General features: G+C 37.7%; 1 protein-coding gene across 1 annotated transcript in view; it reads left to right on the forward strand.

Annotated features, from left to right (window-relative positions):
* The window catches only part of Adgrl3 (adhesion G protein-coupled receptor L3), a 438,014-nt gene that overhangs the window by 317,105 nt on the left and 105,160 nt on the right, over nucleotides 1–15,749 (forward strand). The window lies entirely within an intron of this gene.

Here is a 15,749-nt window from a genome sequence, read left to right on the forward strand (position 1 = left end):
TATTTATTGTTTCCAAGACAGGATTTCTCTTTGTTACAGCCCTGGGTGTCTTGGAACTCTCTTTGTAGACTAGGATGTCCTCAAACTCCCAGAACTCCATCTGCCTCTGCCTACAGAGTGTTAGAATGAAAGGTGTGCACCACCACACCTGGCTGTTTTTATCCTCTTTGTTTGTTTGTTTTGTTACTTATTTGTTTTCTAAAGACAAAGTGGAATTCTGAAACCTGTGCCTATGAACTTCATGTTCTCTACCTGTAAATCATAGTCTATATCTATACATCTAAATCTATATAAAGAAATCCATTTTTGTTTGGAGAAAAATGACCTCAGGAGCCTCATTGGCATTTGTGAAGATTGGCAGTACATAGTTGAAGCCGTAATGGTTTATTCACAATTACATATAATGTGGAAACATTGGCTTTGCTCCACAAACTCTTAAGGTCTTTGGTTGATGTAAATATTAGATATTATTTTGTCCTTTCATGTTTTTCCAATGACCTGAATATTCATATTTATTAATCTTATAGGTAATATAAAGCTGGGATATTAAATTAATAATTAGAAAGCCACTTAGCTAAAGTCATATAAAAATAAACTGGATGACCTTAGGGGAGAACCATTCAGGTCATGAAAAGCACATTATGGGTAGACAATCTCATGAACAAATGCCACATCTGTCTCTGCTTAGACAATCAGTTCTTTGTTTAATTTGGTGACAATATTTTCTCTTGCCCTATATTTAAAAACATACCATTGCCTCAAAACTGTTAATAAACAAAAGAGATGAAATCTCTATCCTAGGTTTTTAGCATCTAGTAGAGAATATTGACGAGTTAAAGTTCTGTTCATCTTTCTTTTAATATCATATTGGGGAAATAGAGAATTCATCTTGACTAGATATGATGTTTTCCTTGTCTTTTCAACCACTCAAGGATGTGTTAAAAAATGTTTACTACATGCTAATCAATTTTCAGACATTTCAACTGTCCACCATGTTTCCATATGTAAGGCAGAAGTCATGTTTTTCCTTACCCATCTCTAGTCTAATGGCCAAGGCCCTTTTAACATACCTTGAGATGTGACAGAATATTTTATTTAATATAAGCTGTATGGGGCTGGAAAGCTTTGAAAAAAAGTCAGAGAAAATACATATTTTTCTGCTTATACAATAGAGGGGGAATGTGCTTAGACAAAGTGAGTGTGACGTAACCTCCATACACTGAGAACATAGCAGGCCGTGTTCACTCAGATTTCTGACATCTCTGGGCCTTTGATCCTCTTCTTTGAAGATGCACAGGTGTCTCTCAAATGAAGTCATACAATTTGCTTCAGAAAAAGGTCATGAATTTTTCTTTCAATTTTGTAACCTTCTCCCTTGAAAAAAGATTGGTAGGAAAAGTTCAAGTAGCTAGCTTTCTGCCTCTGGTGATGTCTCAAATGCCATGGTGCCAGATTAATGGGAAAGGATACTCTGATCCTTAGTCTTATTAATTTGAAACTTGGATTTCTTTTTAAAGAAAAGCACAGAATAGAAATAAATAGTATCCTGTTGAATTGTGAGTCTGAAGGCTTTAGTATGGGTAAATTACTTAAAAGAACAAAGTAATTTGAATATTGAAATTAGGGGCATTAGTCTTTATTTATATTTATTTTATGAAACAATGAATTTTCGTGAATAAGAAATATTAAGACTATTTTCCTAAGGTCTCAGAAAAACATCCTTAGGGGAAGCATAGTATGGTGGGTAGGGGAAGGTCCCCATTGCAGAAAGGCCAGCAGCATGTCACAACCCTGCCAGGATTATTTTCAGTTGTAATCCATGCCATCCTTTTAATGGCACTTTCAGGGTAATTAGCTTTCTGGTATTTAAATCTATGAAATGCATGGTCATTCAAACATGAATCTCCAATGGAAAATTAATAGCACAGTTTATTCAACAGCTGATTTCCTGGTGTTATAACTGACTTAGCTGTGAATAAGTGTTTTAGCTATTGACTAAATATCTGGTGAGACACAGTACAAACAGAGGCTACTGGTGACACGGAAATGCTCAGCTCGATAATACAAGATGCTCCTTCTGATCCTGTACAGGGCAATTCCATAAGGTACAACGGTCAAATGATGTAAAAGCATCTGTGATTGGACTCGTGAAGAGTATCTTACCCCTTGTTTATATGTTCAGATCACACTTGGTGCTGTCTGTGAAATAGGTACTGATGTACTTGAAAGGCTTTCTGACATGATTGCTTATCACTGTAGATTCTTATAAAATGTGGTCTTCCCATACACATAAAAAAAGATTCTTTTAAGGATGAGTTTGACTACCTTGAGTCCATTTACCTTTCAGTTCATTATTTTAAGAGGAGGAGAGTAGTTTACACATTATGAAAAAATCCATCTTTAACGTTTTCTTGTTTTATAAATCTTAAGGTTTTATTGTGTTGTGTGAAGAGACACCATGACCACAGCAGCTCTTATAAAGGAAAACATTTCATTGTGGCTGGCTTACAGTTCAGAGGTTTAGTCCCTTGTATCATGGTGGGAAGTATGGTGGCAGGCAGACAGACATGGTGCTGGGGAAGGAGCTAAGAGTTCTGGATCAACAGGCAGAAGCAAGAATAAGGCACTAGGCCTGACTTGAGCTTCTAAAGCCTCAAAGGTCCCTTCCTGGTGACACACCCCCTCCAACAAGCCACTCCTAGTCTCACTCCACACCTCCTGATAGTGGCACCTTTCTATGATCTTGTGGGTAAGATTTTCATTCCATCCACCAAGGATACCTTTTGTTCTAGGCAAAAATAAAAGCACGACAAAATCATGCGTACCAACTATTGATTATAAATGACCTGTATGTGATCAATTAAGCTGGGATTGGTTTTAAAATTATATACGAATCCTTAGAAATAGTAAACTTGCTTTCTAACATTTTAAAAACACGAGTCTAGGGGCTGGAGAGATGGCTCAGAGATTAAGAGCACTGACTGCTCTTCCAGAAGTCCTGAGTTCAATTCCCAGCAACCACATGGTGGCTCACAACCATCTATAATGTGATATGACACCCCCTTCTGGCCTGCAGGTGTACATGCAGGCACAATACTGTATACCTAATAATAAATAAATAAATCTTTAAAAAAAAAAAAAACACGAGTCTAATACAATTTACTTTCCTTTATATATGTGATTTATGATAAATATTTATCAATTACTCAGAGATAGAAATTGATATTTGTCATAGATTGAAAGGACATTAATTTGTCCTAGATATATAAAGTCTGTCTTGGTAATGCAGGTCTGTTGTTTGGGGAATTTAGGTAGGGGATTAGCTTAGCCCCAACATGACTTCAGTATCAGCCTGGGCATTATTTAGTGAGACCTTGTTTCAAAATAACAAGTAAAAGGCTCTGTGATATAGCTAGTAATAGAGCATTGTTTTTTTATTTATGAAGAGAAATTTAAATGTTATAGCAAGGGAGATAAGACTGTATTAGCAATGTAATAAAACACCTACTATAATGTAGTGTTACCAGAAGGGGACCTAGAGATTAGAGTTGACTAAGACAGAAGGAGATAAACATTGCCCAAGGTCACAGAGCTAATACTGATAACATCAGGGCTGCACTCCCGATAAGCATCTTATGTTTTTTCCATAGAAGCAAAAACTAACAATGGTTTGTTATAACAGTCAGGACATTTGGGTCCGAGAGATGGCTTAGAGGCTAAGAACAGAGGACATGGATTTGATCCTTAGCACATCATGGCAGCTCACAACTACGTGGAACTCCAACAAGGGGAGATCCAGTGCCTTCATCTGACCTATTCAAACATTGCAGGCTTCTGTTGCACAGACACACATGCAGGCAAGACACTCATAAAAAGTAAAACACAAAATAAAATTTAAAAAGAACATTTATTATTAAGTTAGCCATGTGGATATTGTTGTGAAGAACACTAAATAATCTCTATTATTTATTTATATTTTACTTTGAGACAGGGTCTCCTTATACAAAACAGCACAGTCTCTAACTGAACTCCTGCCTCACTTTCGTGCATCCTAAGATCACAGGCAAGAAAGAATTTTTCATACATTATTATTCAATATTTATAAGAACATTCTGGTATAATTCTTACATTTCGTTATGACCAGAGTGAAAACAGAGACCCACAAAGAGTTAATTGATTTCCATAGAATCATAGATCATACAGTAATAACAGAAGAGAGGTAGAAACTTGAAGCTGATTTGAAAGCCTGTGTACCATTGACTCCTACACACACTGCAACCGGACTCTCCTGCTGGGTGGTAGGAAGCAGGATCTGTCAATTGGTTTATAGTGTGTGTGTGTGTGTGTGTGTGTGTGTGTGTGTGTGTGTGTGTGTGTGTTTACTGTATTCCACAAATAGTACAGACTAAAACAATCTCTCTCTCTCTCTCTCTCTCTCTCTCTCTCTCTCTCTCTCTCACTCACACACACACACACACACTATGCACTCATGTTCAGTGGCTATGTGATTATTACTTTACACTGTTATATTAAATTCATACACAAATGGAATTTGATTTTGAAATTATTTTATTTTCGAAACAGACACTGATTTAAAACTATGATTTCAAGAACAGAAAAATCTGTTAAATGAGCTATCAGACTACTCTCCAGAGTGATGTCCCACTTTGTGTTTCTATCAGTTTTTCCAAGTATCAGGTTTCCCTATCACCCAAGCTCTTGTCAGCACACGTACATTGCTATATTCCTGATGTATACACACGAGTGTGTGACCTTCAGAGGCTTCTGACTCTCTGGTCATGGGTCAGATGAGGGAACATTTAAGCACGTGATCCATGAACCAACAAAATATCATATACTTCCAATCAGCTTGATGTGATTTAATAATAATTTGGAAATACAGTACAAATATATATATATGAGCAAATTGCTTAAGAACAATTGTCTCTCTGTTAGAAACATATACAGGATTTTGTTTATTTTTTTAATTTTAAATTATTATCCTTCAATTAATAATGTCTGTTGACAACAATGTGATTGTCTTCAGAAGGAACTATTAAGAATTACTGGTGTTAGTTTTTCCCTATTTAAAACATTGAAATATTTTAATAGTTAATATACTTTTAACCATTCTTGTTATTGCTCCTCAAGTCTCAGAGGTAATATGTCCTCCCTAAAGTCTCTAGTCATGCTTTGCATAAAGAGCAATGTATATGCACATCACAGAGATTTCAGCCACTAACAAGACCCCGTATACAAATGTAAGTTGCTGAGTCATTCAATCTCAGTAGTATATTTGTGCTGAATGCTGAGGTAATAGTTCAGATTTTTAACATTAAAAATATTAGAAAATAGAATTTGTTAAAAGATTAAAGTACCGGAGAAAACAGACTTGAAATAACAGGAAAAATTTAGGTCCAAAAAATGAATTGATGATGTCACCATTTATTGAAGTGCTCAATCTGTGACTAGTTTTAGAAGAATGGGTGGAGAACCCGCTGTGAGGCCTGGTGAATTTTGGCTTTAATATATATGTAATTTGCATGGTAAATATACAACTAAGTACACAGGCTTGGAATTTAGTCTGAGGAAATTATCAGTTCATGCTGTTAACTAATTGTGGCATTTGAAGCCACTGTACTAGATGAATTAGTTTTTGACTAGAGTTTTAAAGGCCAAAGCCTGGGTTCTGGCAGTCCTAACAGCTTGCTCATGCATCTTTGACATGCCAACTAAGAAGACAATTTACAGTTGCAAGCAGAGACGGGTTTATTTACAGTGGCCATATTTGAATGAGGAACAATTCAAGGCATCCAGTGACTGTCAAATCCATTTGCTTTACCTTGAATTTTAGGGTTATATAAAGGATAATAAACATGGACAATTAAGCAGTCCCTGTCATGTTCTGTGTCCATCCATCACTCACTCATCACTGATCACCTTCCTGCAAGGTGGCAGAATGAGTTCACTGAACTGTATGAAATCTCTTTCTCTGTTGGCTTCAGTTTTCTCTCACCTCATACTGTATTCTTGAGGAAAGCTTGATTTTTGTGGTGTCTTCAGTAATCTGGGAACCTAAGTGTTACTCCTTAGAATATCTTTTTTTTCTCTCAAGAATAGTTGCTGAGCCGGGCGTGGTTGGCGCACGCCTTTAATCCCAGCACTTGGGAGGCAGAGGCAGGCGGATCGCTATGAGTTCAAGGCCAGCCTGATCTACAAAGTGAGTCCAGGATGGCCAAGGCCACACTTTGGTTTCTTGAAAAACCAAAAAAAAAAAAAAAAAAAAAAAAAAAAAGAATAGATGCTGAACGGGGCATAGCAAGAAAAAAAGACTCTGGTGTTGAGTCCCAGCTCCCTGTAATATGAAGGAGTCATGGGGTGGAAGAGACTAGCATTCGCTACTAAGGAGAAGCCCTAAGGGCGGCAGTACAAGAAAGAGCAGCAGAGCCTGCCATCTTGAAATTGCCCCAAGTTCCTTTTATCTGTATTATTTGAATCAAGCATATGTCTGTGTGAATATACATATTTGAGTGCAGGTTGCTTTGGAGGCCAAAGTCATTAAATACTCTTGGAGCTAGAGTTACAGGTGGTTGGGCACCACTTGACATAGGTGCTGGGAACAGAACTTGAGTCCTCTGTAAGACACGTATGCTTCTTTGGAGCCATACTCCAAAGAAGGAGAGGAAACGATGCTCAGTGCTGGAGAACACGGTCAAAAATCATGATCTAAATTTTAAGCATAAAAGTACTGCCAATGTCTGATGGATGTGAAGAATTCCACACAGAGTCCAAAAATCTATACCTTTGCCAAAAATATCTGAAGACTTTTTGCCCATCCCTTTCATTTTTGTGTCACTAATGCAGACTTTCTGTGAACCGAAGTTGCTACTTGCACCTTTGACAAAGTGAAAATTGAATTATGCCAGTTTTACTTGGGTGCCTTCATTGCGAGAGACCAGAAGTGGTCTGTGTTCCATTTATATTGCCAGGAAGAAATTAATGAGTATTTTCAAGTTCCTTGTTTGGTCACTTAATTGGCTATGTGACAAAGAGCTCTGTGGTGCATGTCAAACAACTTTCTCAGTCCTCTAATGATTTGGGCTTTGGGTGACTTGTGATACTATCCTGTGTGGCCTGTCAGGCTGGATATCCTTGTTAAAGTGGCTGGAATAAATTGGCTAGCAGTGTGCATACAACGTAGTATATTAACCACAGCAACAGGGAGTGCCTTTAGCTTTTCTTTCAATAGATTTCCTTGTTTGCCCATAAGCATCAAAGCCAACCCAAACTTTCATTTAATATAATTAGAAGGACATCTGAAAGTAGTTTGCATCACGGCAGGTTCCTATGGTTTGGTTACCCTTTGTTAAAGTCCTGTGAACTTAATATATTTCACAGCATGATAAATCTGTGCTTGGTTTGTGTCAGTAAGAGACAAAAACATAAATCTGTACCCTGCATGTTTCTGTTGACCTAAACCTACTGTTAAGAGACTGTTGAGATTAAAGGGAGTTACTTCCATCTACAAAACCAGGTAGTTCTCTGTATGTAAAGAAGAGTTATTAGAATCCTTTCTGATAAGTTGGAGTCATTAACTTCAGCAATTGCTGAATCAAAAGACAGTAAAATTGCGTGTAATGGGAGTACAGTACTTCCTACAGGTGTTATTGAAGGGTTTGAACAAACCAATTCATGTATCTAAAAGACCTCCAAAAGGCAATGGCAGCGGATGGAGGAGATCCTGTTTTGACACAGATGGAAAGTCATTTGGGAATCTCTGACAATTGCCCTATTGGGCTTTCATGACCCAGCAAAGATGATTGCCTTATGAAAATCCATTCCTGCCTCTTCCATTTTGTACATTTCTTTAAAAGAGTCACACTCTCCGGCTGCTGTTTGTATAGACACGGGCTGTAAATGTTCTCGAGAGTAATTCTAATAAAGATACAGGGCAGTGCCAGTCTGCTTCTGAGTAGAATATTTGCATCTAAACAAAAGAAAAGAACACTTCTCCCTTCACTAACTTGTATTCCCTTCATTCACTTTTTAGATCAAAGCCTATTTAATTATTAAGCTGTTTACTTAAAGGTCCATTTTGCGCTGCATTGCTTTTGGAACATACATTTACCTTTGAGAAAAATTTAAATCCATACAATATAAAGAGATACTATTTGTGTGCATAGCAAGAGAATCCACATCTGTTTTCTTTGTGATGTCTTTAATAGCTATGTGGTCACATAGCTAACCAGAAGGAAAAAGTTATAGAAACAGCATTACAGATTGAAGAGACTACTTTTTAGAAACTGCCATTAGCTATTCTAGTTCAGGTCAGAAAAGAAATGGAAGGTTTAAAGTGTGACTTGCAATAAAGTAGCTGCCTGATGGCTTGGAACCAAACAAATGATTCTTTAGGACTGCTCCCAACAGAGTTATAATTTTTATAATTTCCCTTATCTAATGCATAAATTTTGTACAGGAAGCAACAGGCACAGCTATTGCAACTTATGTAACTGGAGCCTCTTCTCCTGCTCACTTCCGGGTACGGAGTACAGCTTCTCGTGGCCACCCCTTGACATCAACCTTTAGAAGGTTTTCCATGGTTTTGCCCTATTGTCACCATGACCTTCGGCCCTGCACTTGCTAAGATGCCTACATTGGTTCCAGTCATCCTGGCATGCACATCTTAAGCAGGAAGCCGGAAAATGCATGGCTAAAGTTTGTATCACATCTAAAAGCTTCTCCATTTCAGCTGCTTCTGTTCAGACCTCAAAGACTGCGCTGCACATGCAGTGAAATCCCATAGGGACATGACGAAACGTTTTAACTAGATACGGTGCTTAAAGGTTGCCTGACACACTGGGGATCCTAGAGAGCTACATTTTTCAGATACTGGTGCTAGGAACTTTGCCCATAAATATGTTTGCGCTCTGGCTCTGGCTTAGACTCCTGCATCACACACACACAAATACATACACATACATACACACACATATGCACATACACGTATATACACATGCTCATACATACACTCATGCATATTCATACACATCCTCATGCATATACATAATTATACACATGACAAAGAAAAGAAAACATTCTTGTATATGTGTAAATGTACACGTTTGAAAACTGTCAAATTGATATTTTGAAGGGTCAGAACTCTATAACTGGATTTTCAGTTTTCACAAATTTCTATACTTTTATTATTTGTTGCCTTTTAACAATAGACCGTTTTGTTTGTTTGTCTGTTTGTTTGCAAAGTTTTAGACATAGGATATTTGGCCATGTAATGCAGAGTCTCTCCCTACTAACCATGACAAGATGTTTTTTCCTTTCATAAACATTTACATTAATATAGGATGAAAGAGACTGAAGTGGCATTCTATATACTTCATACTTCTTTTTAATACTACTTTTTTACTTACACCTTTTTGTATGCTTGTTTTGTTTTGTTTGTTCTGTTGGGGGGCAATATAAACACTACACTGGAATGAGGACTGAAAGTACCTGCAACTTTCCTACCAGCATTCCTTTTTAAAATGCAGAAGCATATTCTCCTGTGAAAAAATAACTAACATATTTAATTTGAGGAAAGCCTGTGCTTCTGTGTTTGTTCAGTCAATCAGGCAACTGTTAGACTGTGTCCTAGGCTAGGATTCCAAAGGAAAGGCAGGAATTCTACTCTGTCAGAGCTCACATACTAGCTCAACATCTAGACTATTAAAGTAACTTTTATTCTCCTGATGTAAATGTCTTCTTGGAGGCTTACTGCCTCCTTCTGCTAACCTAGGCCTAGTCCTGGAAGCTTCTAGCCTCCTTCTGCTAACCTAGGCATAGATTATTTCATCTTCTGAGACTAAACTGCTGAATAAACTCTCCCTTTCTAGCTCTTTCTAAACTCTGGCTGGCTGGTTCAATTTAGCTGTTCTGGCTCAAACCCCTCTCCAAGCTGACTGATTCAATCTGTTTTCTTTCTGCTTCTGACTGAATTGCTCTGTTTGGTCTCAAACTAACTCTGGTAATCTGTTCTAATCTTCTATCTTCTTATTCCCTGGCTCTTCTGTTTTCGGTTGTGTGTCCACCTTGCTCTCTCTCTAAAACTCTCTGTGTCTCTGTCTCTGTCTCTGTCTCTGTCTCTGTCTCTGTCTCTGTCTCTGTCTGTCTGTCTGTCTCTCTCTCTCTCTCTCTCTCTCTCTCTCTCTCTCTCTCTCTCTCTGTCTGTCTCTCTCTCTCTCTCTCTCTCTCTCTCTCTCTCTCTCTCTCTCTCTCTCTCTCTCTCTCTCTCTCTCTCTCTCTGTCTCATGTCCAGAGGAGGTGGACATGAAGTCCCATGACTAAGTCCTGTTTAAAAATGCATATCTGATCCTGACCCTACTTAATGACTCTCCATTCATTCTTCTCATTTGCCATTTACAAGATAATTCCACTTTTACATTATAGTTTCCTCTTATCTGACTTTTGCTGATTGCCCATACTTTTAACTGGCCCTCCCTACACCTTTGGATCATCTTCTTCCATACCACCTAATTGTTGCAGTTCTGGTCTCCAATTCTTTACTGTCACAATACTGTTTTCTTGGGTTAATTCTATTTTTCTCTCTTCTGTCCTCTTGTCCGAGTAAATTTCTGTTATCTGTCAATAACCACTCAATATGCCAACTACTATAAGTAGCATTCTTTGTCCCATTTAGTATGAATACCATCTTCCATGAGTTTATGTAGCACCCATCCCCACCCCCCCGCCCACCATGGCAGCAATCATTAAGCTGTTTGTTAAGATCACTTTCCTCTTCTGACATTAAGTCTCTTGCAAAGAAGCAGTGTTACTTTCACTTCTGCATATTCAGACATTTAAATTCCACTTAGTTTCTCTTGGATATCAAAATATATCCTTTTTAATCGAAACTCCTGGCCCATATTTCAAATTACTGGCATGTGTTGCTTCTGTGGACACTTACTTCACTTGGTCCCTTTCTCTCATTCCTTTTTAAATCTACTTCCCCTGGCCTTTGTCCTTAGAACTTCACTGAATTGGGCCCTTGATAAGTTCATTACTAATTTAGCAATACTTTCTGAAGGCCATTAATGACACAATGATGCTAAACCAATGCTCAGTGATTAGTCTGTACCTTTTTTTAAGGTGTGGGTATTTTTTGTTGTTTGAGATTGTGGTATAATCACACCATTCTGTTTCCCTTTCCTCCCTCTGTACCCTTTTATATGTCACCACCCCACTCTTTTTCTAATTCCTGGTCTCTTCCTTTTTAACTGTTAGACTATGAGTGTCTGCACATGTGTGTATGTCTGTGTGTGTGTGTGTGTGTGTTTTCTTGTGTGTCGTTAACCATAATATGTATTTCAGTCTAACCCGATCAATCAGAAAAATTTGGCACCCTTTTATCTCAATGATATACTACCATAAGGACACCTCACTTGATTTCTTTTCCACCAATGACCGCTTATTTCTGTACTTCCCCGATAGTTTCTCTCAAACGGTTAAGGTTGGAGTCCTGCGTAGCATAATACTTAGCTGCCTTTTCTTTGAGTCGTACCCATAGTGACTTCATTGATTTAGATCAATATGATCTTGATGCTTGTCATCACAAACGTCAGCCCCTGAACAGTCCATTATTTTAAACTCTAGAAATACTATTCCATTTAATGTCTCAGTGTCTTCCACTGTTGTGGTGTAGGCAGCATGAACCTTCTATCTCACAACTAAATTCCCCGTCTTTCATTCTCTACTGTCTCAGTTAGCGAATTTTGTCCCCGTATCTATAGGTTGCATCTCACAATAAACGGCAGAGGGGTATGCCTTGATGTTTCTACTTGAAGACATATTTTAGTTCATAATTCTGTTGGTGGTAGAGTTTTCGTGTTGTTTTAAGGCAGTGCTTTATGTAGATCATGCTCACCGTGAACTCACCTTGTAGCCAAGGATAATCTTTGGACTCAACTGCCCTGGCTGTACAAACTGAACAGAATGAAACAAATCTTACGGTGACTGAACAAACTCAACTGAACTCCACTACATTCAACTGAACTGCACAGAAACCAACTCTGTTACCCCTGCACTGTTCCTTAGTAGCCTCTTTCCTGTTTGTCCTGGTGAGAGCTGGTTGTATCCTGACTCTGATTCATTCTGTCAAACCTTTCTGTGATTCATCACTTTGTTTCCCCTCAATTAAATGTCACTTTCAAACATGCCTGCTTCCTTCTGTAAACTAATCTTACTTTCATTGTTTGGTATTAAAGATGTGTACTACGGGCTTGTCTGTATTCCAGTCAGATCATACTGTAATCCAGGGTGAGTCTTCATTCCGGCCAGATCACATGGACCTAGAAGGTCTCTCTGAATGTGTTCCCTGGTCAAAGCAGCCATGGTGCTGTACTAAAATTCCTCTACAGGTAAGAAGTAAGCAAATTAGGTTGTTTTTGTTAAGATGTGGCCCTACTTGGCTTGATTTCTGCAAGGTGGCCCAATATATTATAGTTTTAATCACCATCATCTCTGGAGAGGACCAGTTTGCTTTGTAAAAGATGAACTCTCCTGTTCTGGGGTACAACTTTGCATTAGTACATAATTACTTTCACCTGCAGGGCAAGGAGGGTAAACTATGAGGCTTTGTTCTTCCTGGTATCCAAGGTAACTGCTGGTCTAGAACAATCACTTCTTTGTGCCTCCAGCCTTGAAGGAAGATGACTTACGTTAGGTAGGCAGACACTCCGGGAGTGATTAACATTCTATGCAGAGTCAGGCAGGAGTCTGATTCAAAGAGAGATACCAAGTGCTGGCAAGCTGCCAAGCTTTGCTCCTGCTTTTGTTCAAGTTAGAGACTCAAGAAGGGAGTCAGTGTCTTTTAGCAAAAGTGGCATATAAGTACCTGCAACATTCTGCTCTTTGACTTGTTACAGTAGTCTTCTAATGAGAAATTATTGACTGCACTTCCCCAAATTTCCATCTGTTGCTGATGGTTGTGTGATATCAGTTTTTCCTCACGTACTCAATTATGCTGTATACTGTTAGAAATTCTACTGATTTATGGCTTATTCAGTCTACTTTGATTTGTGAGGACAAAACCACAGAACAAAATCTTTGTGCAAGATTCGGACTCTTAGAACTTTCTAGCTGGTGTCATTCAAGTCTTTGTAAACAAATCTCATAATACACAAAGACACTTAAACATACTGCTCCTCAAGCAGAACCTTTTCCCCCAACCCCCCCAATTTTTTTCCCATTTTGATTCAGTGCCTGCTTGGTGCCTACCACAAACGCCATGCGCCAACCTTCTTTCCCTTACAAACTGGCTTTAATTAATCTACAAATCATCTAGATGTGTTTGAAATCTCTGCCTTTCTTCATCCCCAGAGAAAGAATGCATGACTTTGGACGCCAGCTCTACCCCATGTTGTTAGCTAATTAGCCTTTAGCAAGTTACTTAACCTCTCTAGGTCTCAATTTTCTCACTGTAAAATGACGATGGTAGTGATTCGTACATTAGTGGCTTCGTGAGAAAATTAGAAGTTGAAGCATTTATTCTAGAGACTGGATTACATGAACCATGATGATGCATCTGACTTTCTGACTGGAAATTATTTCTTAGTGACTTCTTGCAGCCTGTAGGAAGAATTGCAAATATCTTGACATAGCTTGCAAGACTCCTGAAATCTAGTATTTGCTTATTGTTATTACCACTAGAATCTTTGGGTTTTTGATCCTTTTATGAGCAATTGCTCTCATTTCCTCTAAGATGGTGTTCTTACCTCTGTGCTAAAAGGGCCATGCTGCATGGCTCACCTCTTTTGCCAGTGTTGAAGCTTGGTTTGGAAGTGCCTGACTTCTTGGAGCTTTCCCGATAGCTTTTATACCTGTTCCTATTGTTAGAGTGCATGTCATGTTGGATTTTAATTACTTGCTTAATTGTCTGCCCTCCCTATATCATCTCATGGAGGGAAGAGAGAACAGCTGTTGGACTTTGCTGCATTCCAGTCAACTGCCACATTAAAGGTGCTCAATTAATATTTTTTGAATGAATTTGAGTCTGCAGCAAGGTGAGAGTCAAGTCCATAGCTGTATTTAATTCCTGTGATACAACTCAGATTGTGTGACAGCACTCAGCCATTTCACCATAAATCAAACTACATTTTTAAAGCAATACAATCAAATGGTTTCTTAAAAACAATACTTTTATTACCCAACAAAGCCTCTCATAAACTGTCTCTTCTACAGAATTCTAGTTTCGTGTTCTGTTAAAGGTTCTTATTACTATATTAAGGTCAGTTGTGTTATACAATCTAATTTTAATTAAGACTTGAAAATGTCAATACTTCAATGTAATATAAAAGGGAGTTCAGGGATTAGTCATTTTTATACGCTTAATAATATTAAATGACAGTGGTTATAAAATGAACCTTTGGTTTATTGATCAGATGTGTAAATATCAGTCACTCAACTTGACTTCTAATAAAAACCTGCAAGTTATAAACTGTTTTGAAGACGTTTTGAACATTTGACCTTTAAAATTTTGATTTGAATCAATATCTAAATCCAGATTGAATCACAATGTGCCCTATTCAGTTATAATTTTAAATTTTTGCTTTATTCTCAGCCGATAAACTTTACATCAAAAGTAAAAACAAAACAAAAAACAAAGAAACTTTACTTTTAATTTTTAAAATTATAAATAAATATAAGGCATATTTTATCTATATATGAATGAACATATACGATGTTATACATCATTAATGATGTGGATATCATGTTAGAACTATCAATCAATACTTTAGTCCTTATGAAAATATCAAAAAGTATACTAAAACAAATTGAGTTGGCCATGATATCATTAGTATGGCTGACGTCACTGAATGAGGTAATATTCAGTGGGCCACATTGTTTGTAAAAGCTGACATTGACCACTGTGCTGTAATATGGTACACGGCTGTATATGTTACACAGATGCATGGGATGAGAGATCACACAGAAGTCCCGAGGCTTTATTTCTGTTCCACAATGTACTCTGCAATTCAGACAGGAGAAATGTTTAAGTATGAATATAAATATTATAAATAAAGGGCAGAGAATTATGGCTGAGAACAATTATGATAAATATTAATGAGTGACTGTTCAGGGGGATATCAAAAGCCAGATTTTGAAGTAAGGAGTTAAATGTTATTCTTGTTGATGATACATTTTTTTTTTTTTTTTTTTAATTTATGTGGGTGTTTTCTGTATGCCTGCCTTTGCACTGCCTGTGCCTGGTACCCTCAGAGGACAGAAGAATGTACTGGATTCCCTGGAGTTGGAGTTGCAGATGGCTGTAAGCTTTCGTGTGGTTTCCAGGAATTGAATCCAGGTCCTCTGAAAGAGCAGCCAGTACTATTAAATGCTCCAGCCATAGGAATGAAATACTACTCTGATTGCTAATCAGTTTTTAAATGTAGGTCTGCAATTTCTTAGCTTACGTTTGTATATCATTTGGAATATTCACTCCCGAATTTCAAATGGTCTGAATACCACTAATCTGTCACGCCACCAGCTTCCTTATTTTGTGTTTTAGCTACACAATTCTCTTGTGTGTGTGTGTGTGTGTGTGTGTGTGTGTGTGTGTGTACAATATTTAGTCCCCACTTGAAAGTAATGCATCCGGATTTTTTCTTTTAACCATTTCAACAAGAATCTATTATTTACTGTCTCACTTGCTATGGATGTTTAGTTTTATTTTGTGCTGATTTTTTGGCATGGAACATAAG

This window comes from Acomys russatus, chromosome 28, assembly GCF_903995435.1.
Source record: "Acomys russatus chromosome 28, mAcoRus1.1, whole genome shotgun sequence".
Classification (NCBI taxonomy): Eukaryota; Metazoa; Chordata; class Mammalia; order Rodentia; family Muridae; genus Acomys; species Acomys russatus.